The 24585-nt window shown below is 51.8% G+C and overlaps 2 protein-coding genes and 1 long non-coding RNA gene across 3 annotated transcripts in view; 2 read left to right on the top strand and 1 right to left on the bottom strand.

The window, feature by feature from the left end:
- The first annotated feature begins 418 nt into the window (after nt 1-418).
- Nucleotides 419-24585, top strand: part of ATG7 (autophagy related 7) — a 384864-nt gene continuing 360697 nt past the window's right edge. Inside the window, exon 1 of the mRNA XM_070463443.1 lies at nt 419-504. The gene's annotated coding sequence lies outside the window, so the exon portion shown is untranslated. The remainder of the gene's footprint in view (nt 505-24585) is intronic.
- HRH1 (histamine receptor H1) overlaps nt 421-24585 on the top strand; it is a 94679-nt gene continuing 70514 nt past the window's right edge. The window contains exon 1 of the mRNA XM_070463451.1: nt 421-504. The gene's annotated coding sequence lies outside the window, so the exon portion shown is untranslated. The remainder of the gene's footprint in view (nt 505-24585) is intronic.
- LOC110124170 (uncharacterized) lies at nt 12734-16527 on the bottom strand. The gene is made up of 3 exons (XR_002309687.2): nt 16344-16527; nt 15550-15654; nt 12734-13158 (listed from the first exon to the last, which is right to left on the bottom strand). It is a non-coding gene; the product is annotated as an uncharacterized lncRNA (long non-coding RNA).

The following is a 24585-nucleotide window of genomic DNA, read 5'->3' as shown; positions in this document are numbered from 1 at the left end:
GTCGGGCTGTGTTTCACTTGGCCGAGCGGCATCGCAGCGCCGACTCCCTGGCTCCGGGCCTCCTCGGGCTGACTTACCTCTGTGCGTGCGCCGTCAGGTGTGCGCGGGGCGGAGGGAGTTCTCGCCAAGCTTCTGAGCCTCCTTTCCCCGCTCGCTCACCACCCGAGGAGCCTCGCCCCCGAGCCGGGCCCGAAGCAGGGGCGCTGCGGGGGCGCCGCTCGGTCCCCGGGGCGGGTGTGGAGGGAGGGAGGGCGAGCCCCTCACGCCGCCTCCAGGCGCGGGGGCGGCCGCGGCGCGCGGAGCTGGAGCCGGAGGCGGAGAGCGGCAGGCGCGGGGCCCGGGTCTCCGCCTCCCGGCCTCCCTCCGGGCTGCCCCCGCAGCGCGGCTCCTCCCCCCGCGCCCCGCCTCCGGGTCGGCTCCCTCAGCGCCGCGCCGCCACCGAACCCCGAGCAGCCTGGCCGTCGCGGCCGCCGTGCCACCAAACTTTCCCCGGAGCTGGCGCCGGTGAGTCGGAGCGGAGAGCGGGCAGGGCGCGGGCAAGGGGCCGGAGCGCGGCGGCGGCGGCGGCGGGGCTGAACGCTGCGCGGCCGGCCGGGCTTGGGTCCGGGCATCCTGGCGGAGCCACGGAGCTCCCGGAGCCGCCGGCGTGGGGTGGGCGCGCTTGGGGGCCCTGGAGGGTGTGGGCGGCGCGGGTAGGGGTCCGAGGCACCCTGATCACCCAGCTCTGGTTCTCCCCCACCCCGACGCTCAGACACCTGTGGCTCTGCCGGGGTTAGCCAGGGTGCGCGCCTGGGGCGGCTGCCTCGGGCTCCTACCGGAGAGACAGGAGAGGGCGAATGCCCCAGTTTTCCCAGCCCTGCCCCAGGCTCTGACTTCGATGCTCCCCGTAGTTGCAGCCCGTCTCTTGAGTGCGCTGAGTGCGCCAGGCACGGGGTTATCCCGCATCTCTTTGGGTTCTCCCTGTAACTCGATGATACCCATTTTACAGAGGGGGAAAGAGGCTCAGAAGGGGCAAGTTGCACCCAGGAGCACCAGCCAGTCAAGGAGAGAGCCAGGAGGTTGTGCCCCAGTCCGCCGGACCCAAACCACTTCACCACATGATGCGGCTGAGCCCCAGGTTCAGCATCACCAGGAGTGGGGTGGGGAGCATGGAGACCACCTTAGCCTTTCCTATGCCCTGCTGCAAACCCAGGAGGCCGCGCCCACCTCCTCACTGTGGCTCAGGGAGGACCCTTTGGAAAGCTGGGAGCCCCTTACATATCAGCAAGTGGATTCCGGTGGCAGAAGCCCCGTGGGGGCTGCCGTTTCAGGTGAGAGGAGCCCAATTACGGAAGTTAGTCTTGATTTTTCTGGAAGGAGCCGAGGGAGTCAGGAGCTGGGGCTGGAGCACGGCAGATCTCCACAGAAACCTCTTTCCCTCTCTGGGTCACTCCCCCCCGCCCACCCCGCCCCCCCCCCCCACCGCCACCCCCAAGGAGTAAGTAGGTGTAGTGGCTTTGTGACCCCGTGGACTGTAGCCCGCCAGGCTCCTCTGTCTATGCGATTCTGCAGGCAAGAATACTGGAGTGGGTAGCCTATTTCTTCTCCAGGGGATCTCCCCAACCCAGGGAGCGAACCTGGGTCTCCTGCGTTACAGGTGGATTCTTTACCGTCTGCGCCACCCCTCTGCTGCCCAGGGAGACCCCACCCCATCCCGTAATCTCTGAGGTATGGGCTCTGCCTGGGAGATGCTCCATGCAGGGCTCCGGTCCTCCAGCAGGGGGCTCCCACCTCAGGCCTGGAGCCCCACAGTGGTGCTAGGAGTAAGTACTCTGTGAACAACCTCCTCGGGGGCAAGGTGCTTGCGGAGCTGATTCCATGGTGGGGGCTAGTGCCCTGTGACTGGCGCCAAGATGGAGCGTGTTTCCAGAGCATGAATGAGAGGCTAGCTGGGGGTCTGGTAGGCAGGTCTTGACTGCCTCAATCTTGGCTTTAATTTTGGAGGCAGACAGGAACCAGCAGAGAATGGGAGAGAGAATGGACAGGTCAGAGTGTCATTATGCATTATCCCACTCCGTTTTCACAGCAGCTTTGCAAAGCAGGCACTGTTGTTATTATTACCTTCATTGAACAGATAGTCGGTTGAGGCTCAGAGAGGTTAAATAGCTTGCCTGCGGTTGCCCAGCTGGTCTGTGGCAGGTTTGGGATTTGAATACAGATTTTCCCTGGCTCCTTCTAGATTGTCAGTGACATCTAGGTTGTAGATGGGACCTTAGGTCCCTCCTAAGTGTGCCTGCTAGCAGCGAAGATGAAAATAGAGAGATGCCAAGTAACAGGGTCCCAATACCCCTGTGTTGATAGCTCAGTTGTGTCTGACTCCTTGTGACCCCACGGATTATAGTCCACCAGGCTCGTCCATGGAATTCTCTAGGCAAGAATACTGGAGTGGGTTGCCATTCTCTTCTCCAGGAGATCTTCCTGACCCCAGGGATTGAACCTGGTCTTCTGCATTGCAGGCAGATCCTTCACCATCTGAGCCCCCAGGGGAGTCCAAAGGAAGGAAATTTGAACACATGCCGTAACACAAACGAACCTCGAGGCCTGCATGCTCAGTTGCGTCCGACTCTTTGTGACCCCATGGACTGTAGCCTGCCAGGCTGCTCTGTCTGTGGAAGTTTCCAGGCAGGAATACTGGAGCAGGTTCCCAGTTCCAACTCCAAGGAATCTTCCTGACTCAGGGATCGAACCCGAGTCTCTTGAGTCTCCTGCATTGGCAGGCAGGGTCTTTACGGCCGAGCTACCTCTCTCTGTGACAGGTGTCATGCAGGAGGCCTGCCGCTGAGCGGGTTATGACCCAGGGCTTGGTGGGCCCCCCACGGAAGCCTGAGGCTGCCCTGCTGTCTCCGGAGGGGTTTCCCCTGCTGGAGGGCAGGTCTGTCAGGAGGCCTAGTACCACTTTTCAAGCATAGACAGAATCCCTCTGGGTGGAGTGTGGAGGTGGCCCAGCACTGCCCAAACATGATTTCAGAGCTGGGTGGAGGCCGGTGCAGCCTGCAAGCCCCTGCACCCCAGGGGAGTTAGGGCGGTGCTGGGCTGGGAGTGGTCCCTCCTGGCTGAGTGTCCGAGGTAGGAAGAACTTGCATCAGAGCCTCCGCCCCTCAGACTCTCTCAAGATTCCCTGTTCCTGTTTGCACTTTCCTTTTTTTTTTATATATATATAATCAAGGAGTGCCTGGTGGAAAGGTGTGGCCTTTCGGTAACAAAGAGGAAGCTTGGTGCAGATTCTGGTGCTGGCTCTCATCCCATCCCTGCCACTTAAGAGATCTGTGGCCTTGGACGCATTCCATTTTTAGGACAGGAGTATTTCTAGCACATTCCTCACTGGGTTGGTGACAGAACTGGGTGTGTTCATGCGCCTAAAGCGCCTAGATGGAGTCAGGCAATCCACAGAAGTGCTGTTGAGATATTAGTTGGCACTATTGTTACTATTAAGCTCAAAACAGACTCAGCTTGGTAGCCTGGCTCCACCAGACCTCCATGAGACTCTCTTTCTAGTTTGTAAAGTGGGAGTGGTCTAATGCAGGGTAGAAGTTTTAGTGCAGGCTCAAGCTTTAAATAGCTGAAAGCCTCAAGTCCCAGTGCAGGCTTATTTTAAAAACTTCCAGTTCTTTACGAGGTACTCAACAAGTGCTAGGCATTACCACATTTAGCTCTGTCATGGCGAACCGCGCTCCTTCACACCGTAGCCTGAACTTGATCCTCCGGCGTGTTTCTTAGGGGCATGGGTTTGGGACAGTTTTCTGGCTTGTGTGGGCACGAGAAGGACTCTTCTTTCTGTCCAGGTTCTCTCTTCATGGTCATTTTTCAGGGACAAGTGTGCATGTCTTGGTGGCCGTGGTATGGCAGAGTGTAGGTTTGAAGGTCACTTCATAAGGTCTGCCCTGTCCTCACCAAGGCAAAGATGTCAGCAGAACACACCACCCCTGCTGCCTTTCAGACTGATATTTTGTGTACCTTCCATGCGGAGAAGACTTGTCCAAAGTTCTGATTTTCTTTTTCTTCTTCAAGACTCTTTGCAACCACCCAAACTGTAGCCCGCCAGGCTCCTCTGTCCATGGGCTTTCCCAGGCAAGAATACTGGAGTGGGTTGCCATTTCCTCCTCCAGGGGATCTTCCCGACCCAGGGATCGAACCCATGTCTCCTGCATCTTCTGCATTGGCAGGTGGATTCTTTACCACTGAGCCACCTAGGAAGCCCATTAAAGACAAAATGGTGTAGTTTAAAAAAAAAGTTCAGGATTAGAAGCCCTGGCTCTTTGAGCTGAATAACCTTGAGCATCAGTTTCCTCATCTTCAAAATGGCCATTAATGATATTTTCTGGTGTATTTCTCAGGGTTAATGCCAGGGTGGGAAAAGAAGAGGAAAGAAGGGGAAAAGCAGACAGTATAAATGGCAAAGACTTACAAGCAATTGTAAGTAATTCTCATTAGCATTCAGGCTGGGCATTAGCTGTAATTGCTCCTGACCCAAGACGTTTTATCTGAAAGACGTACCTGGCAGAGGATCACTGAAGCCCAGTCACCTGCTGCCCTCCCTTTCACAGTGACGCCGAGCATTTCTGAATGTCGGGATGTCATTATAATAAAGCTCCCGAGTCTTATTTATAAGTGACTCACTTCTGCCGTTAATGGTGGCAGAGGACTCAGGCGCACACTCGTAGGGAACAATGCCGCTGATGCTGGGGGGAGGGGTTACGGGATGCTCTCCTCTTTCATGCATTCATCTTCCTGGCTGTAATTCTCCAGTGATAATGCACAAGGATCACATGGGCCAGGGTGGAAGCTGACAGCTCTCAATTTGTGCTGCAGCTTGGATGGCAAGATCCATTGAAACTTGTCGCTGCCGGTGGAGTGGATGTTAGAAACCGTTACATCACAGCAGAGAGGATTGAGCAGAGGAAGTTGAGGAAGACACCTCAGGGAATGTTTCAAAGCATGGATGCTCGTGTCCAACAGACCTGAGTTTGATCTTGATCCTGTCATCTTGTTAGTTTGGGTATGATTTTTATCTATCTTCCCACTTCGACTGTCAGTTCTAAAAGAGCAAGGATCATGTCCATCTTATTCACCAGGGTATTCACAGCTCCTGGTACTTAGAAGGGGCTCATGGATAGCTGAGAGTGAGTGTGTGAGTGACAAGTTGCTTGTGTGAGTTTCAGCTTTCTGTAGAATGGGGCTAACACAGCACCTGCCTTATGGGTTGCTGGGGCACTGAATGAGGAAATGTGTATAGAATAAGTGCCCAGGGATGCCTTGAATGACAAGGTGATGAGAAGCAAAGACACAGCCAGCCTAATACGGTAGAAAGAGCTTCTCCCCCACTCTCAGACCATCAAGGGGTGATGATGCTGGTCATAAGAATCCCTGTATTTATGCAACACTTTGCAAAGTGCTTTCTTTTCTTCTTTACTAAATATGGTTGATTTAGTGTTTCAATTGTACAGCAAAGTGATATATATGTGTGTGTGTGTGTGTGTATATAGCTGAATATACATATATATGTGTGTGTAATGTTGTTACAAGTATTGAATGTAGTTCCCTGTGCAGTAGGTCCTTGTTGATCTATGTTATATGTAGCAGTGTGTATCTGTTGTTAATCTCAAATTCCCAGTTTATCCCTCCCCTCTCCTAAAGTGATCTGTAACCATTGACTCCTTACAACTAGTCAGACTGGCTTCCCGTGTTTTACACGTGAGGAAGCTGAGGTTCAGAGGGCTTGGCGGAACACCCAGAGTCACACCGTTTAGAAGCAGCAGGAGGTAGAATATAAGCTCAGGTTACTCTCATCTGCCAGGTGTTCCTGCTGAGTTCTCTATTGCCCGTTGTGGGTAGAGGGTGCAATATTTAGACTTCCATGGACATGGTATCTCTCTTCATGATTTAGGATACAGTTTAGTTCCAGTTTCCTAGTTTTCCCTGGTAGCCTTGCTCATTTTTGTTACATTTATTCCTAATTATATGGTATTTTCTATGCTATTGTAAATGGTATATCTATCTATATCTTTCAACACATTTTTTTTTAAATTCTGCTACGTCGGTTGCTTTTTGGAGAAATATTTTTGCATTTTGCATGTTTTGTATCCAGAAATCTTGCCAAGCTCTCTTACTAATTTTAGAAAATGTACTTGTAGATTATTTTAGAAAATTGTATGCGATCATAGGAGGTGCAAAACACTGTTTTGTTTCTTCCTTTTCAGTCCTTTCATTCCTTTTGGTTTGTGATTTTCTTCTTTTCCTCTCTGTTACGGAGGGCTGTCTACATTTGACAGATAGGTATAGTGTTTACTCTAGGGTTTTGGCAGACAGCCTTGAGGGATCTTAGTTCCCCAACCAGGTACTGAACCTGACCCCCAGCAGTGAAAGCACCAAGTCCTAACCAATGGACTGGGAATTCCCTTGGAGCTAATCTTTATCAGATTGAAGAAGCTCCTTTCTATTCGCAGTTTGCTGAGTGTTTCTTTTCTTTTGAGTCATGAGTGGAAGTAGAGTTTTTAACAGATGTTTCTCCTACCTCTGCTCTGATGGTCATTATTTTTCTTTCTCAATCCGTTAGCATGATTGATTTTTGCATTTCTGGAATAAACCCAACTTGGGTTGTCCTGTTCATCTTTATCGTTCAGCTGTTTTCTCCTCACCGTTTTTGTGGAGGACTTCAACATCAAGAGTTCATGAGTGAGATTCACTGGCGATATGTCTTTCTGCTATTTACTTGTCAGACTTTGGTGTCGAGGTTAGGCTGGCCTCACACAACATGGTGGACTGTGTTCCCACTTTATCAGTTCTCTAGAAGAGATTGTGTAAGCTGGGTGTTGTTTTTGTCAAGAGTTTGGAACTGATCCGTGGGGACTCTCCCCTTCCCCCCCACCCCCCTCCCCATTGGTGGAAGCTAAGTGGAGGGTGGAGAAGGACAGCTGGTCTCAGCTCAGTCCAAGGCAGAACCTTCCAACAGGGAGCAGCTCGGGCTGCCTCGGGGAAGTGGGCAGAGTCCATGAACCCAGCTGTCCCGAGCACTGCAGGGAGAGTCCGCCATGGGTGCTGGGTAGGGTTTTCCAGCCAGGCATCCCAGATGGAGGAAGTTGAGCCCAGGGTGAAAATCTGGTGCCCGTCTCCTCCTCCTCCTCCTCAAGTTGCAGACCCAGCATGAAAGAAAGTAAAAGTTGTAAAAGCAAATCAATCACTCAGTCATGTCCGATGCTTTGCGACCCCATGGACTGGAGCCCACCAGGCTCCTCTGTCCATAGGATTCTCCAGGCAAGAATACTGGAATGGGTAGCCATGCCCTTCTCCAGGGGATCTTCTCGGCTCGGATCAAAACCCAGGTCTCCTGCATTGCAGGCAGATTCTTTACCCCCTGGGCCACCAGGGAAGCCCTGCTTGCGATGAATAGCTACTCTCTGTCTATGGCCTGCAGTACAAGGACCTGACTCACCCGTGCTCACCTCCTCTTTCTGTCGCTGTGGTATCAGTTTGCCTAGAATTCCCAGATTCTGACCTGGGACCACACACTCCTCCAGCCATTTTCCCTGACCCCCAGGGTTTCTAGGTTTGGGCAAGTTCCCCAGTTTCTCTTTTACTGAAGTGCCAGGCCCTGAGCTAACTTGGATCACCTCTGTTAATCCCCAAAACAAGGCCATGAGGAAGCGCTATGACCCGCTCCCCCATTATTCAGACTAGGAAGACAGAGTTTCTAGTTGTGAATAATTTTAATGGTTTCATCTTTCACAGTAAGTTATCACTCTCTGGAGCTTTCCTGGTGGCCCAGACAGTAAAGAATATGCCTGCAATGGGGGAGACCCAGGTTCGGTCTCAGGGTTAGAAAGATCCCCTGGGGGAGGAAATGGCAACCCACTCCAGGGTTCTTGCCTGGGAAATCCCATGGACAGAGGAGCCTGGCAGGCTACAGTTCATGGGATTGAAAGAATCAGACACGACTGAGCAGAAATGACAGAAAGAGGCAGAGAGACAAAATGTAATTGTATAAATTCAATTGTGTGAATGATACTTGTAAATTCAGTTTAAGGCAAAGAGCAAAGTTTCCAGGGCTAGATGACCGAGGTTTGGATCTCCGCTCCACCACTTTGCAGAGCGTGTCCCCGGCAGGGCATCTACCCTGTCTTTGCCTTGATTCCTTCGATTAGAAAGTGCGGTTGGCAACTGTATTAACTTACAGGATTGTTATGAGTATTAAATGAGTCATGAGGTTTGAAAGAATTAATATTTTAAAAGCTTTGCAAACAGAGCCTGGCAAGTCATAAATGTGTATGAAATAAACCAAAGAAAAAATAACTATGTCATATGGATTTCCTTTCCCCCAAGAAGCTGGGAGTCATTTTGTCAGGTTTCAGAATAAATCCCACTGGAGATTAAAATTTTGAAACTAGATTAATCTTATCAGGGGTCCCTGGGATCTAGTGCCTGCTGATCTGAGGCAGAGCTGATGTCACAGTAATAGGAATAATGTACACAGTAAACGTCACGCACTTGAGTCATCCCCAGACCATTCCCCATGTCCCCGGTCTGTGGAAAAATCATCTTCCATGACACTGGTTCCTCATGTCCAAAGGTTGGGCACCATTGCCTTAGTTTCTAACCCATCTTGTGTTTTTATGTAGATATTTTCTCAGATTAGACTGGAGCCTCCTAGAGATGGTGCTGCATGCCACTTTGAAGATCTCTGAGGTTTAAGATTCTTTTGAAAAGTGCTGGACCCTAGAGGCAGGTGGGTTTGGTGGCTGTAGTTGGGGTTTCCGAGTTTTGACCTGGTTCCGTAAATAGTTACCTCTTTGGCCTCAAAGGAAGTATTGTAGCCTCCTTGGCCTCAGTTTCTGCATCTGTCAAAGGGGGGGCCTAATAATAATAGTACTGCCACTCACAGCATTATTGAGAGCCTCCCCACCAGGTCTTGCAGTGACCGGCACCTCCCACCACTGAGGACTCAGCTGTTCATGCCTCAGAGCATCCTTCCCCGACGGCCCTGTTTACACCACCACCCAGTCCAGTCCCTGCCTGTTGAATGTCTTCATTGCGGCCAGCAGATTGCCTGAGTGTAGGAGCATCAGCTGCCTGGTTGATGGCCGTGCCCGCCGTGCCTTCATCCATAGCACCTGGCACCTAGTAGGGTGTGCAGTAAAACCTGGATGAAGGAAGTTGGACGAGTTCACAGCTAGATCCCGAAAGACCAGGCAGGCCAATGGCAGTAAAGACCACCTCGCTGAGAAGGTACCAGTACTTCCTAGTGTCCAGGTACCTGAAAAAGCCTCTTAGGCATCTCAAAAGTAGCGAGAAACACTGAGCCAAGATGAGTTCTTTTCACAGTTATATTAATATCAGGAGCTCAGTGTTTGCCAGTCATTTATTGATTGGTTCTCACAGCACCCAGCACCGGGCTTGAGGAGGGAGGCCCTCAGGAGATCCATTAACAGGTCAGGAACAGAGGGTGGGGTCTTCTCCCGCTGCTTATTCCCTTTGGAGGTGGGAGGGGCCGGTAAATAGCACTCCTCTGCCCAGCCTGAGGTCTGGAGCAACCCAGGATTAAGACAAAAAAGCCAGAGAACACAGTGTCGCTGTTTATCACCAGTCCACGTGACATCAGGGCATGTGGGCTGGCTAATGCTGATGGGTTTCCCACCTGCCCAGGGGCAGGCCAGCCTGGGTCCCTGCAGACCCAAGGCCCTCCTCCTCATCCCTGGTAGAGAGCCGAGTCGGACGCAGGCTCTCCCTGGCCAGGGCTTTCGGTTCATTACATCACCAAATCCTCCCCACAGCCCTGGGAGAGAAGTGTCAATGTGTCCATTGCAGAGATCAGAAAACTGAGGCTGGAGATGTGGAGCTGGGGAGACCAGGAGGGAAGCTGTTGCAGTCAGCCAGGTGAGAGAGGAGGGTCGCTCAGACCAGCGGCGGGGGCCCTGGAGGGGAGTGGACAGACAGATGTTTGGGGCAGGGGCGGTAGGACCGAGTCATTGCTGCTGGGTAACTTGTGAGGTTTTTGGGTTTTTGTTGTTGTTTTGCACTTTGGGAAGAATAGATGTGATGCTCCTGGCCAAAGACTATTGAGTGAATTAAGAATTCCACAGACAGCGCATCTGCACACGCCAGCGGAGCTGAACTGGTGATGATGGCACACTCTCCATGGGGAGGGCCAGCGGGGTGTGCACAGAGGGTCAGCTCCGTGGGGCTGGGGTGGGGACGGGAGCAGAGATGCTGAGTCTGTAAGAGGCTTGTCAGCGGCAGGGGCGGGGGGTGGAGGGTGTGATCTCAGGACCCCTTCTCCACCTTCCACCATGCCCTGGCAGGGCACGCTGCGGCTCCGTCATGTCCCCAGAGCCTCCGTCTCCTGAGCTTAGGCCCGGGCGTCCCTCCCCAGGACCCCAGCACAGCTCCCCTGCCGCTAAGCAGCCAGCCCCCTACCTGCTTCCCAGGGAAGAATCTGGTCAAGTCACTCCCCTGCTCAGATGCCGGTTGGTGACATCCGAACTCCGCAGCCAATAAGTAGAATGGAGCCTGGGATGCACTGCTTTGGAAGGATGTCTGCGGTCAGTTCATCACCAAATGAAAAGAGGATGTGCGGAATAATACCGACAGCCCGAGGCGGCAGAAGGCAGTGGTCAGAAGCCTGGGCTCTGGGGCTGTGCTGAGTTTAAACCCTGGCTCTGCCGCTTGGTAGCTGTGTCACCAGGAGCGAGTTCTGAACTTCTCTGTGCCTCAGATTCCTCATCTGGCGATGGGAATGATGACAATACTCACTCCCAATGGGCTGGAAGGTCTGAAAAGGAGTTGATGTGCGTGCAGGGCTAAGCCCAGCACTTGGCTCCTAGCTGCTGTTGTTGAATTGCTAAGTTGTGTCTGACTCGTTTGTGACCCCATGGACTGTGTAGCCTGCCCCGCTCCTCTGTCCATGGGATTGTCCAGGCAAGAATGCTGGGGTGGGTTGCCATTTCCTTCTCCAGGGGATCTTCTCAAACCCAGGGATCGAACCCACATCTTCTACATCGGCAGGTGGGTTCTTTACTGCTGAACCACCAGGGAAGCCCCGTTGGCTCCCAGCAGCACTCCATAAATGTCAGCTCCTGTTACCGTTATATAGCTTCACCTACATTTATAGGCACGTCTCCCCATTTTCACCTCATACGTCAGCACTCAGAATTCTCCTCTTCCAGGAAGCCTTCCCTGAACACACCCCACCACAGCTGGGTTAGGAGCCTTCCCAGGACTCAGGTCTGCCATGCATATCTTACTGCTTATTGCGACTGTCTCCCCACGGCTGTAAGCAGTCTGAAGACACGGGCTATGGCTTCCCCATTATAGCCCTAGTGCCCATCACAGTGTCAGGGGCATAGTGGGCCCTTAGAAATACTTGTTGAATGATCAAATGAATGCGTGTGAGCAGGACTTTGAAACATGTTTTCAAGGGGTACAGATGTGAAGAAAGGACCTTCCTGGCAGAGGTGGGAAGCTACTAGTTCCAGAAAGAGCAGGTGGCCTGGTCAGGCCACAGCAAAGCATGTGATTGGGGAGGGTAACAGAGACCAACTGTGGTGAGCAAGGTGGGCAGGGGGGCATGAGAGCAGTCCCAAGGGTGGGCAGGGCAAGGACGGGACCTATGGGGCCACCATGCCCCTCTCCCATTTCTACCCTGACCCCCCAGACTGGCTTAGGTGCACTCACCATAATGTAAAGTCAGCAGCTCTTTCCCTGTCTCTTTCCATCCCCAGACAGTGAACTCCCCAGGAAATGGAAATATATGGTGTTCCCCCCTCTTTTTTCTAAAACTCTTGCCCACAAAGATAAGCTGTTCTTCATCCACCCCTGTTTCTTCTCTGTCACCCAGGGTTACAGACAGATTGTGTTGTGTGTTCTGATGTCTGGATCCTAGTCAAAGTCACTCCGATTCTTGTGGGAGTTGATGATTTATAGCTTCTGCGCTTAATTGAACTGACTCTTCTTCCTTTTTATGGAGTTCTTGAATCACACCAGAAGCAAGAACAACCTTCCAGTTCATTTCTGGGTCAGATAACGGCGCTGGCCTTTGACCAGTGGCCTGCAGAAGAACAAGTCTTCATTTAACCTCTTGGGACTGAACAGAATTTTTGCCAAACCCAAAGCCAGCAGCCGAGGCGTGGGAAGGAAGAGCTGGGATTGGGGAGTTCGTGAGGACCATGCCCGGCTGTGTGCAGGGTTCACTGCAGTAGGACAGACAGACACAGCCCTGGCTGTGCAGGGTGACGAAGACCCTGGCTGGATGAGTAACAAAGCTCATCAGACGGGGAAGCATGGTGCTGCCGGAGGCTCAGAGAGGCACAGTGAATGGCCCAAGGTCACACAGCTCTTCTAGCTGAGCTGGGGTTTGAACTGAGACACTTGGATCCCTCTCGCACGTGCTAGGCGGCCTCTCACAGTGAGATGCTAATTGCCTGAAGTGTTTCTGGAAACGGTTCAGCCTTAGGTAACCCTTCCAGTTCCTCTCTTGGGACCTTATGTTGCGTTTGTCCATTCAGTCTGTCGTGTGAATATAAAAAGTGGGTATTTCTAGATGTTAGACCCTGGCCATACCCTTTCTCCTGAGTTCCAGGCTACATAGCAAAAATAAGTCTCAAAATAAAGCCTGGGGTTTCTGATCTGGAATGCTCACGGATATCCAGAGATGATGTCGGTTTCTTGCTGTTACAAACAGAAAAAGTCACACAGGCAAACACGGAAGAGGAATCAAGGGAACATTTGAGTCTGCGGATAGGAGGGAAAGCTGGAGTGAGTTACAAGGATGGACACCCCAGGTTCGGCTGGCGCAGGGCTGGGTTGCCCCATTGGTGCCGGGCTCTGAATCCACCAGCACACCGGGCTGGTTCTAAACTCCTGGGGCTTTCTCTGCATCCTTACTCACGCAGGGAAACCACGCTTTCTTCTGGCAACCGCCTTCTCCTCCCTTTGATCCCAGACAGCAAGCCGTGTGTCTCTCCACACACTAACACTGCAGCTGGGAGCAGTCTCCACTTCTGTGCTTGTTGGTTTGCAGGGTGGCCCTTGAGCATCTTAAGGCCATCGGCCAACACGAGACGATGGTCTGTTTGCTGCCTCATTTGGTCCTCTCAGCAGCTGGGTGCAGTGAAGACTGTTGTCCCCGTCCTAGAAATGAGGAGCCCAGAGTCACTCAACCAGAAGGGGAAGGACCAGGGCTTCCAAGCCCAGTCTGGCTCCCATGTCCCTCCTCCTCATCACATTTTGTTCAGGGGAAGTTAGAGCTGCAAGGGACTTTGGGAGATGCTGGGGAGAGGTGGTGAAGCCCCTCCTTTGACAGGGAGCAAGGGACCAGGAGAGGGAGAGAGGGAGGGGGGAAGGCTGTAAGAATTGGCTCTGGAACCCTGCCCTGCTGACCTCTGTGGGCACCTCACTGGTTTCAGGCAGACCATGCTCCTTCCAAGGCTCATCGCAGCAGATCCAGACCGTTAGCCAGTGTTCTATTCATAGGCTGCCGATACGCTGCCCTCTCTACACTGCCCCTGGGTGCCTTTCACCCCCTACCCCCGCCCTCTCCCCCTCCCATCCATGCAGGACACCAGGCCCTTCCCCAGACACACCTTGGGCTCCCTCATCACCGCGACTTTGCTGCCAACATACCCTGGTGCCTCCTCTGCCCACTCGAACCCTAAGTCCCCAAGAATTTAATTCTGAATTTTTTTAAATTGTGATAAAATATACCTTGCAAAATAAGTGAGTCTCATGGAATATAAATTGTAATCTTAATAAAGCTTTTTTTAAAGAAAAAAACGTTAAGAAGAGGGTTTGGGGGATGCCTATTTCAAGTTCCCCCTTCCAAGATGCCTCTTCCAGGAAACCTATTAGCAGAGTGCTTGGGACTAGAGATGTGTCCAAGTTAGCCTCAGTTAATGGGGGTTATTGTCTGGATATAGCAGAATGTAACAGGGCGGAAAGCAGTGTCACTACCATGCTGCCAAGCCCCACAGGGACTGGAGGGTCATGCGGGTCCCCTGGAGCCGTAACCCTGTCTTCTCTGTAGCCGTGACCCCTGCTTCCCGCAGGTGACCGAGATCTCCACTCCTTGCACTCCACTTTGGCTGTTCCTGCTTTGCCACTAACACCTCACTTGACTCTACTCCACCTTTCATTTATTCAGCAAACACTTATTGAGCACCTGTGTGCACCAGGCCCTTCTCCAGGCCCTTGGGGTTTGCCGCAGGAGAAAGCAGACAAAGCTGCCCACCCAGGTGGAGCCTGTTCTTCCTCCTGGCTTCTGCTGGCCCGTGACGTCTGTTGTCTCGTGGTTTCTATGGCTCCTGGCTCCTGCAGCCTCGTGGCTTTTGATTTCTGCCTCTGATTCCTACCAACTGCTGCTGCTTTGTATGTGTCACACTCAGCCTTTCCAGAGGGAATCTTAAATAGTTCAGTTAACCAGTACCCAGTTGTCCAAAAATTTTGCCCCGTGAAGGAGGGTCAAAGGCTCTTCTGGGCGGTGAGGGACAGGGATGAACAAGATAGACGTTCTTGGAACGTCCCTGGCGGTCCAGTGGTTAAGACTCTTGCCTTCCAATGCAGGAGGTGTGAGTTCAGTCCCAAGTCAGGGAACTAAGATCCCCCCCGGGGCCACTGGCTGCAGCCAGGGGAAAAAAAAAAAGCTTAAAAAAGAAACAAAATGTACAGTCCTGCCTTCCTAGGACCTATAGTCTAGTGGAGACCCAGGCAAGAGATACATCTGACAAATGCATATGATCTGAGTGTTAAGCAGTCACAAATGAACAGGGTGGGTGAGTGTGAGGGGTCGTTTATATATGGTGGGAGAGATGGCATTTGAATCAGGAGGAATTGAATCATGCTTGTGTCTGAAAGCATGTATCCTGGGCAGAGGGAACAGCAAGGGTCCTGGGCTGGAAGTGATTCAGAATGTTTTTGGAAGAATGTCCAGTGGCTGGAGCAGTGAAGAAGGGTGAGTGTAGGGGATGAGGTCAGAGAGGCCAAGAGTCCTTGGGTCCTTGGGTCAAGGGTCCTGATGTACCCTTGTTGGCTAGTGTGACGACCTGGCTTTGCTTGGGAAGACCTTGGGGATCACTGGAGGGTTTGGGGCCTCCGATGACAGGATGAGGTGTGTGATGAGAAGCACCTCCCAGCCCGCTGTGCAGAGGAGATGGAAAGGACGAGGAACAGTTCCCCAGCGACTCCAAGGGAGGCTCACTGGCCTTCTAGCCAGGGCTGGGATGGCCAGGCCAGGGTGAAATGTGGACTCGCTGGGAGGAGTCAGCTTCCAGGTCTAGTCTGAAGGTAGAGCTGAGCGTAATGGGGGTGTGTCTCTGAGACATTTCCCCCAGTCACCAGGTCGGTGGAAGTACCACCCGATTTCTGCTCCTGGGGTGCTCGGCATGGGTGTTGGTTGTCGTTCAGTCGCTCAGCCGCGTCCGACTCTTTGTGACCCCATGAACTGCAGCACGCCAGGCCTCCCTGTCCTTCACCATCTCCTGGAGTTTGCCCAAATTCATGCCCATTGTGTCAGTGACGCCATCCAACCTTCTCATCCTCTGTCGTCCCCTTCTCCTCCTGCCTTCAATCTTTCCCAGCATCAGGGTCTTTTCCAGTGAGCTCAGCGTGGGTGCCACGGCCGGCTTTCCTGATCTGTAACAAGAGGAGGCTAAGTGTGTCTCCCTCCCAGGGTCCCTGGCAGCACACAGGGCCCTCATGGGGCTCTTGGCCTGAAGTGGATGCCAAGCAGATGAGAGCTGTCGTCTTCAAGAGCACTGGGTTGGGGACAGCATGCCAGGGGGAGTGCTGGGCCGATTTCCCCCAGTGCATCCGGGCAGCTGTGTCTCTCCTTGCCCAGGAACCTTGGGATGGGAGTCTCCCCATTTGGAAACAGAGGAGCAGACCCCTTTCTGAACCCCAGCCAAGAGCTCAGGGATTCTCCCAATCCACCTCAGTCCTCCCAGCCCCTTGGAGCAATGAGACTCACCACCCCATTTTGCAGAGTCTGGGAGAGGCGAAGGGATTCACCCAAGGGCCTGTGGGCCCCATGGCAGAGCTCCAGCCCGAGCAACTGAGCCCTGGCCAAGAGGAAAGACGTGAATAAAGGCCTGGACTTAGGATACACGGAAACCTGAGTTCGAATCCTGGCTCTGCCACTGACTGGCTATACGACCCTGGGCATGGCCTTTCCTTGCCCTGTGCCTCAGTCACCTCATCTGTAAAATGGGATAATAATGGGTTCCTTGCCTGACTGGGGTGAGGCGTGAGGGAGGCGATGGATACAAAGCCTTGGACAGGACTCGCGCGGAGTGGGCACTCATCTGCTGAGCGTCTCCTCTCACCCCTAGGCCTGCGTGTCTGCGGCTCCCGCCTGGCATTCGTGCCAGCGTTTTGAAGTAGATGCCTCGTTGCCAGACGCTGCCATGGAAACCAAGGGATGGGGGAACAGGCAAGGTCCAGAGGAGGTGTGGAGGAGGGGACGTCCTTCCCACGGTCACCCTCTGACCCACCGCAGCTGGCTTGTTGTAGCGGGGGTGGGAATTGAGGCCCCCTGTCCCCATGGAGATAAAGGCCACTGGGGTCCCCGCCCCACCAAGGCTTTGTTCCTGTAGGGAGTGTGGGGTACACAGGGCCCTCCCACCTGTGGGGCCACGTGCAGGCACCCCCTGGGCCTCCCGAGGCCTGGGCCAGCTGGAGAGGGATGTGACTCATTTCTACAATCCCTTGTCCCTCTGCCTGTCCCTCTTCAAGAGGCGATGCAGTCATTGTCTTCTTCTCTTTGAAAGAGCCTCCCCACCCCATCGCCATCAGGTCAAAGCCGATGGCACTTCTGGCTGCTTCCGAATATGTGTCAGAGGGAGATGCTCGCTGCCTTGCAGGCAGGGACAATTCTGGTCCCCCATCCCTGTGTCCTTCTACCCTTCCGCCTCCTCCTCTCCAGCGTGTGACCATTGTCAAGCTGGTCCCTCCCCCATTTCAAATGCAAGCCTCTAGCTTTGCAGTGCGGAGAGCTCAGCAGAGAGGCCCCTGCTCTTGATGTCATGCAGGGCTGTGTTGGGACCCCCATGTGCGTGGCCGCTTAGCTGCCGTTGACAAGTCGCTGGTCCCGTGAGTCTCACGTGTCTTATCTGTTCAAGGGGGCTGATAGCTGAACCCGCATCACAGGATTCACCAAGTTAATCCAGGTGAGACATCCGCAGACTGCATTAATGTTATTACCACTCTTTGCAACCTCAGGCTCCTCTGTCCATGGGGATCTCCAGGCAAGAATACTGGAGTGGGTAGCCATTCCCTTCTCCAGGGGATCTTCCCAACCCAGGGATCAAACCTGGGTCTCCTGCATTGCAGGCAGATTCTTTACCATCTGAGCCACCAAGGGAGCCCTGTCATTTCACACTTTTCTTTAAACTTGGGAACAAGGAAGGCAGCAGAAGACACACATGCACATATTTTGTTTATAAAATTAAATCATTTTTCTTTAAGAGGAAAGAAACCCTTCCCTTAGAGATGTTGCCAGCTTTGAATCAGTTCCATAAACACTTATGGTGCACCTACTGTGTGCAGACTCTGTGCTGGGCATTGGAGAGACAGAAAGAGCAAGGCACGATCCATGCTTGTGAACCTCCAGCCTGGTGGGGAAAGCAGACCCAGACTCAGGCAGTCTCCATTTAATAAGATACGTGTTATGGTGTCCATGTCCCCAGGGTTAGGTGTGTGCAGAAACTTCATTGGGGGTGGAGGGGCGGGGTGCTCATCTCAGCCTGAGGATGTGACAGCAGGGTTTTCAAAGATGAGCCGGTCTTAATTCAGCAGACTAAGGTGAGAAGAGCTTTCAGGAGAAGATACAGCCTGAGCAGAGCAACATAGCATCCAAAATGGTGTGATGTGTGCAGGAAACTGTAAAGAACTAGGCTTGCCAGAACATAAAGTAAAGCTTAAGGGCAGGAGGTGGTGGGAGGTGGACCCTCCTAGAGAAAGAAGCAGGGTCGTCGGGGGTTGCCTCCTTCCCTGTCTTGGTCTAATCTGGAACATGTTATTTTAATCAATTAATTTTTTATTTGGCTGCACGGCATGTGGAATCTTAGTTCCCTGACCAGGAATTAAACCTGCACCCTCTGCTTTGGAAGGTGGATTCTTAACCACTGGACCACCGGGGAAGTCCCTGCTTGTTCTCGTGAGAAAGGGAAGTGTTGTATTAGTTGCTCACTGTGTCCAGCTCTTTTGCAACCCCGTGGGCTATAGATCCCCAAGCCCCTCTGTCCATGGAATTCTCTCCAGGCAAGGATACTACAGTGAGTTGACATTCCCTTCTCCAGGGAATCTTCCTCATCCAGGGATCGAACTCAGGTCTTCCTCATTGCAGGCAGATTCTTACTGGCTGAAACACCAGGGAAGCCCCCTGGAAAGGGGAAAATGACTGCAGAGTCTCCCCCATTTCCAGAGACCTTGAACGTCGGGCGCAGTGGTCTAGACTTCTGCTGCGGGCACTCGGGAGCCACAGGAGAGTTCTTAGGAGTGACGAGTTGGACGCTGCCTGTTGCAAGACTGCTCTGCCAGCAGGGAGGAGGTGGCAGGAAGTGTCTGGACGCATGAGCACACAGGCTGACATAGGCGCCCAAGTGACAAAGACAAGGCCTGGGTCCAGCCAGTGGCCTTCTTTGGTCAACTGCATTCGGCCTTAGAGGGTCTGTCCTTTTTCTTGCTAAGTGGGCAATGGTTCAAAGGAGTCTGAGTTCATAAGCTAACTAGTCTGCTGGCAACTCAAGAACTGGCTGGAAGGGGATTTGGAACCCTCTGTGGGCCATATGTGACCGGTGACCTCATCTGTTTAGATCTGGATGGCTTTGGAGCTGCCGGCTGGAGTCCCAGCCACTAATGGGAACCCCCGCTTATGCTCCCATTGGCCCCTGGAGTGAACACAGTGACTATTGAGGGACTCGCACCCAGCACCCCGCTGGGGACAGGGAACTAGAGGAGGAGCGGTACCTCAGATGGCCTTAGGTTGTTTTTGGTGAATCTTCTGGGAATAAATAGCAGAGCAGTGATTCCCAAAAGTCACTTTTTGGAACCCTAGCTATAAGGAAGGTCCATGTCTGAAGAAGTTTGGAAATGCAGTACATCACATCTCCTTCTTAGGGATTCAGAATTCTCAGGAAAGGGTGGAGACGTTGGGTCAGACAGAACTTGACTTTTAATCACAGTCATACTTTACTGTGTGATCTTGGGCAGTGAACTTCACTTCTTGGCTTGATTAAGTCTCCCTGTGGGCAAAATGGGGCAGTACTGATGACCTGAAGTTTTATGAGGATTCATGAGACACCTATGAAAGAAAAGTTATGACCAACCTAGACAGCATATTAAAAAGCAGAGACATTACTTTGCTAACAAAGGCCCATATAGTCAAAGCTATGGTTTTTTTTTCAGTAGTCATGTATGGATATGAGAGTTGTACCATAAAGAAGGCTGAATGCTGAAGGACTGATGCTTTTGAACTGTGGTGCTGGAGAAGACTCTTGAGAGTCTTGGAGACTCCAAGACTCTTGAGAGTCCCTAGGACTACAAGGAGATCCAACCAGTCCATCCTAAAGGGAATCAACCCTGAATATTCATTGGAAGGACTGATGCTGAAGCTGAAGCTCCAATACTTTGGCCACCTGATGCAAAGAGCCGACTCACTGGAAAAGACCCTGATGCTGGGAAAGATTGAGGACAAAAGGAGAAGAGGGCAGCAGAGGATGAGATGGTTGGACATGAATTTGAGCATACTCTGGGAGAGAGTGGAGGAGGCTGATATGCTGGGGTCTATGAGGTCACAAAGGGTTGGACATGACTTAGTGACTGAACAACAACAATGAGATAACATACAACACATGGTTTGTACTTTAGAAAGCACCAAATAAAAGATAGCTATAAAATTATTATTATACTTTTAATATTATTGAATCATTATAGTTATAAAAATCTATTTTAAATATGTAAATTTTTATCTTATTTTACCTTTAAGGGCCCTGAGAAGTCCTGCGGTAATGTCTGCTTGACTTTGCTCACTTGGTTTTCTGAGAGTATATGATCTTGGAGTCTTCTTTTTCACTTAACATATAGTTCTTTCCTAAGGAATTTGTGCTCTGTGGGACTCTGGGAAATACTGATTTTTGTGTTTTTGGAATTGTCTGGAGAAGACAGTGTCTCTGAATCAGGATCCAGTCCAAACATGGATCCTTCCAGATGTAAAGAGCTGTTCTCCATCCTCAGTTTCTCCTCTATCTTCTCTCCCCCTGAGATCATCACTCAGGAAGAAAGGCATGGCTCGCCATGCCAGGATTGTAGGGCTTAGAAATAGGGGAAGAGACTTGAGAGTCTAGCCCAGGCCTTGGAAAACTCCTGCTCATTCTTCAGTATCCCATTTCGAAGTTAGCCTTTCTCAGAAGCCTTCCTGCCTTGCCCAGGTAGACTTAGTTAGCCATTCCCACGTGACAAGACCAATGGCCCCTAGCACATAACTCACACTCACCATGGATCACGTTGGAACTGCAGTTATCTGTTATATGACTGTCCCTCCCAGCCGGACCCCGAACTTCTTCGGAGTGGGCCCTGTGTGTGCCATTTCAGAGCTCTCACATCGCACTTGATCAAGACCATATTTCATCCATCACCTTGCAGGGAGTCCTAACGACTCCGCCAGTGACTGGAGGACTGAAGAGGTGGCTCTGGGTCTTCTGAGGCTGGGAGGGGCCCTCTCAGCTCTGACAACTGTGCTGGTTCCCTTTGCCTTGGGGTCAAGACCTTCCTGGGGTCCCTAAGAGCAGAGGTCCTGGGGGAGTGGGGGGGGCAGGAGATGAACTCTGGGATTCCTGCTGTGGAAGGGTGGAGAGAGCCACAGAGGAACGGCGATGAGAAAGGCAGCTCCCAGCGTCCACTCCGGAGTTCATGCACCGCGACCTGCCGTGTGGGTGGCTTGTTGAGAGCTGGGTGAGGTCCTCTGGATGCTTGCTTAACCTTGGAAGGAGACAGCTCTGCGGGCCAGGGTGGGCCAGTGCAGAGGGGCTGTTCTGGAGGCTCGAGACCAGAGCTGAAAGCTGAGAGGCTGATCCTGCTGGTCCCCACAGCCGGGGAACTCGGCACAGGTCATGCCAGGGCCCCAGCAGTGGGGGGGAGCGCAGGCCAGGTGAGCTGGAAGCCAGTGGGGAGACTCGGGGAGCTTCTGGGCAATAGTCTGCTCCCTTGTCACCACCCAGGCAACATTCAGTAGAGGGTGAGGCCTGACTCGGGGGATCTTAGTTATCATGTTAGTTATGGTGGGTAGTCATGTAAGTTATCATAGTTATCATGGATCCAACGGGGGTCTTAGTTATCGTGGTTCATGTGGATCAGTGTCTGGAGATCCAGGATGCTGAGGCAGACTGGATATGTGGGGTGTGGGGGGTGCTAATGCCCGGTCCATCTCAGGATCCCATCTGGGGAGGATTCCTTGAATAGAGAATAATAACAGCACTGACAATGATGATAGCAACTTCTCTTAGCACTCAGCACTTAGTTGGCGTCTTTCTGTAGTCAACCTCTGGGATTCCGTGGTAGCTCAAACGGTAGAGAGTCTGCCTGCAATGCAGGAGACCGAGGTTCGATCCCTGGGTCAGGAAGTTCCCCTGGAGAAGGAAATGGCAGTGTTCTTGCCTGGAAAATCCCATGGATGGGGGAGCCTGGCAGGCTACAGTCCATGGGGTCACAAAGAGTCAGACACGACTGACTGACTTCACTTGTAGTCACGCTCATGTAACCCCCACTATAACCCTCTGTCAATTTCCCTTGTGGGTCAGATGGTAAAGAGTCTGCCTGCAATGCGGGAGACCCAGGTTTGATCCCTGGGTAAGAAAGATCCCCTGGAGAAGGGAGTGACCACCCACTCCAGTATTCTTGCCTGAAGAATCCCATGGACAGAGGAGCCTGGTGGGCTACAGTCCATGGGTCTCAAAGAGTCAGACACAACTGAGTGACTAGCATTTTATAACCCTCTGAGGTGGGTATTTTATCCCCATTTTGCAGATGAGGATGCTGAGAATTAGCAAGAGTATATGTATCCCCCTGGGTCATATAGATAGTAAGCAACAGCTCCGAGTTTTACATTTCAGTCCTTCTGCCTCCCAAGCCCTGTCTCTGATCTTTAGGCTGTACTGTCTGTCATCCTGAGGAAAATAGGGTAGATTCCCAGTTGTCTGGATCCTATCAGTGGCTCTGAATCCTTCGATACCCCCTTTACAGCCGATAGTTTGTGATCCCTCTTTATAATCCTGAAAGACAGTTCATGCATAGACCGTACCATTTATCTACAAATACTAAGAACAGTAATAACAATACTATGCCAATCAGATGGTAAAGGAGAAATAAAAGGAAAGCCATTTGTAATGAAATAGAAATATATATTTCACTAGATAATGCTTGGGCATGTCCACACTTGAAGATTTTCTGAAGCAGTTGATGCCTGTAGTCATGTCTAAAATTGAATAAATACAGAGTTACCAGAGCAGATGGGTCTAGGTGTGTTGAATGGGCAACTCAAACACTGCTGAAAAACCTCCAAACAGATTCCTGTATCACTTTCCCTCAGCTTACATCATCAGAGCAATCACAGACAATTTAGAGTGGATTAAAGCTGTGCAGTGAGTTTTTGTGTTCATAGGAAATAGATTGGGAGAGTTGGGTTTAGACGATTATAAACAAGTTTTGGGGGCTTCCCTTGTGGCTCAGCTGGTAAAGAATTCGCCTGCAATGTGGGAGACCTGGGTTCGATCCCTGGGTTGGGAAGATCCCCTGGAGAAGGGAAAGGTTACCCACTCCAGTATTCTGGCCTGGAAAATTCCATGGACTGTATAGTCCATGGGCGGTCGCAAAGAGTCGGACATGACTGAGCAACTTTCACACCAACAGGTTTTTCTACCTGCATATCTGTCCAGGGGACATTTGGAACATGGCAGGACAGAAGACAAGGGCCGCTACCCACTCATGCCAGCTGTGTCCTCCAAAGCAATGTGATAACTCAGGATGACCCCTCTGTTTCCAGAAGGTGGTTGGTGTTGCCGTTCAGTTGCCCAGTCATGTCCAACTCTTTGTGACCCCAGGGACTGCAGCACGCCAGGCTTCCCTGTCCTTCACTATCTCCCAGAGTTTGCTCAAATTCATGTCCATTGAGTTGGTGATGCCATCCAACCATCTCATCCTCTGCTTGCCCTCTTCTCCTCCTGCCCTCAGTCTTTCCCAGCATCAGGGTCTTTTCCAGTGAGTCGGCTCTTCACATCAGGTGGCCAAAGTATTGGAGCTTCAGCTTCAGTCCTTCCAATGAATATTCAGAGTTGATTTCCTTTAGGATTGACTAGTTTGATCTCCTTGGCTGTCCAAGGGACTCTCAAGAGTCTTCTCCAACACCACAGTTCAAAAGCATCAGTTCTTTGGTGCTCAGCTTTCTTTATGGTCCAACTCTCACATCCATATGTGACTACTGGAAAAACCATAGCTTTGACTATATGGACCTTTGTTGGCAAAGTAATGTCTCTGCTTTTTAATACACTGTCTAGGTTTGTCATAGCTTTCCTTCCAAGGAGCAAGCATCTTTTTCCAAGGAGCTACCGGAAGGTGGTACCTCTCCCCCATCACTACTCCCCTACTAAAAGCTACTCTCCTGGGTTAGCATGATGGGGCGGGGTGGGGTCTGAAATTTAGAGAGGTACACGGGCACTCATAGTTCCCACCCTTCCAACTCACAGTGAATTTCAGGCCTGCTGCCCACAGGTCTAGATGCTACCTCCCGGTTAACCTGATGAATAGTGGCCAGTGTCTCAGGTTGGCCTAGGGACTGGGCAGGCTAAGCCTGTAACCATGTAAGAAAATGGGCAAGAAATGAATGAACACTGAGTGTGTACTCTCAGTTGGGCACGAGCTCATTCAAACAGTACTGACTCTGAAGGGATTTATTTCTACCACACTTTAAAAAGTTGTAATTTGGGGGACTAATGAAATGGGAGTCTCAAGATAGACAGTATTGTATAGTGTTCAGAGCACAACTGACACTCAAGCACAACCCCAATCCTACTCTTCATCCGTCAACTAAATTTGAAAGGGCATTTCCCTCATGCCTTCAAGTAAACTCCTACTCATCCCTCAAAACCCAACTCCAACTTCACCTTTTTTGTAAGTTATTCCCAACTCCTCCAGTGTGAGGGAGTGTTCCCTCCCCTGGGCTCCCATCCATAAATCTCGCTATGACAGTTACCACCCTGTGTGGTGGTTCCTGCCCTGTCTCTCTCCCCTAGTTCATGACGTGCTCCTTGAGTGTAGAGACCTTCTCTGATTCAGTTTTGAGACCACCCCTGGCACCTTCCCTTCACCCGCAATGCCAAACGCAATGTCAGCCAGCTGCATCACAGGCATGAATAAGTGGAGACTGAAGGAATGTTTGATTGAATCAACTCACTTTGCCTGCTAAGCTATTCTCAAAGCAGATCCTTTGTGCTGGGTGACTAAGTGGAACAGGTCACAGTCACCTGGGATTTAGTGGCGGTTGATGGCCTCTCTTTAAACACCGCAGCTTCCCCG

The sequence above is a fragment of the Odocoileus virginianus genome, unplaced genomic scaffold (genome assembly GCF_023699985.2).
Source record: "Odocoileus virginianus isolate 20LAN1187 ecotype Illinois unplaced genomic scaffold, Ovbor_1.2 Unplaced_Contig_2, whole genome shotgun sequence".
Classification (NCBI taxonomy): domain Eukaryota; kingdom Metazoa; phylum Chordata; class Mammalia; order Artiodactyla; family Cervidae; genus Odocoileus; species Odocoileus virginianus.
Note: the sequence above shows the minus strand (reverse complement) of the source record. Positions and strands in the feature narration are given on the sequence as shown.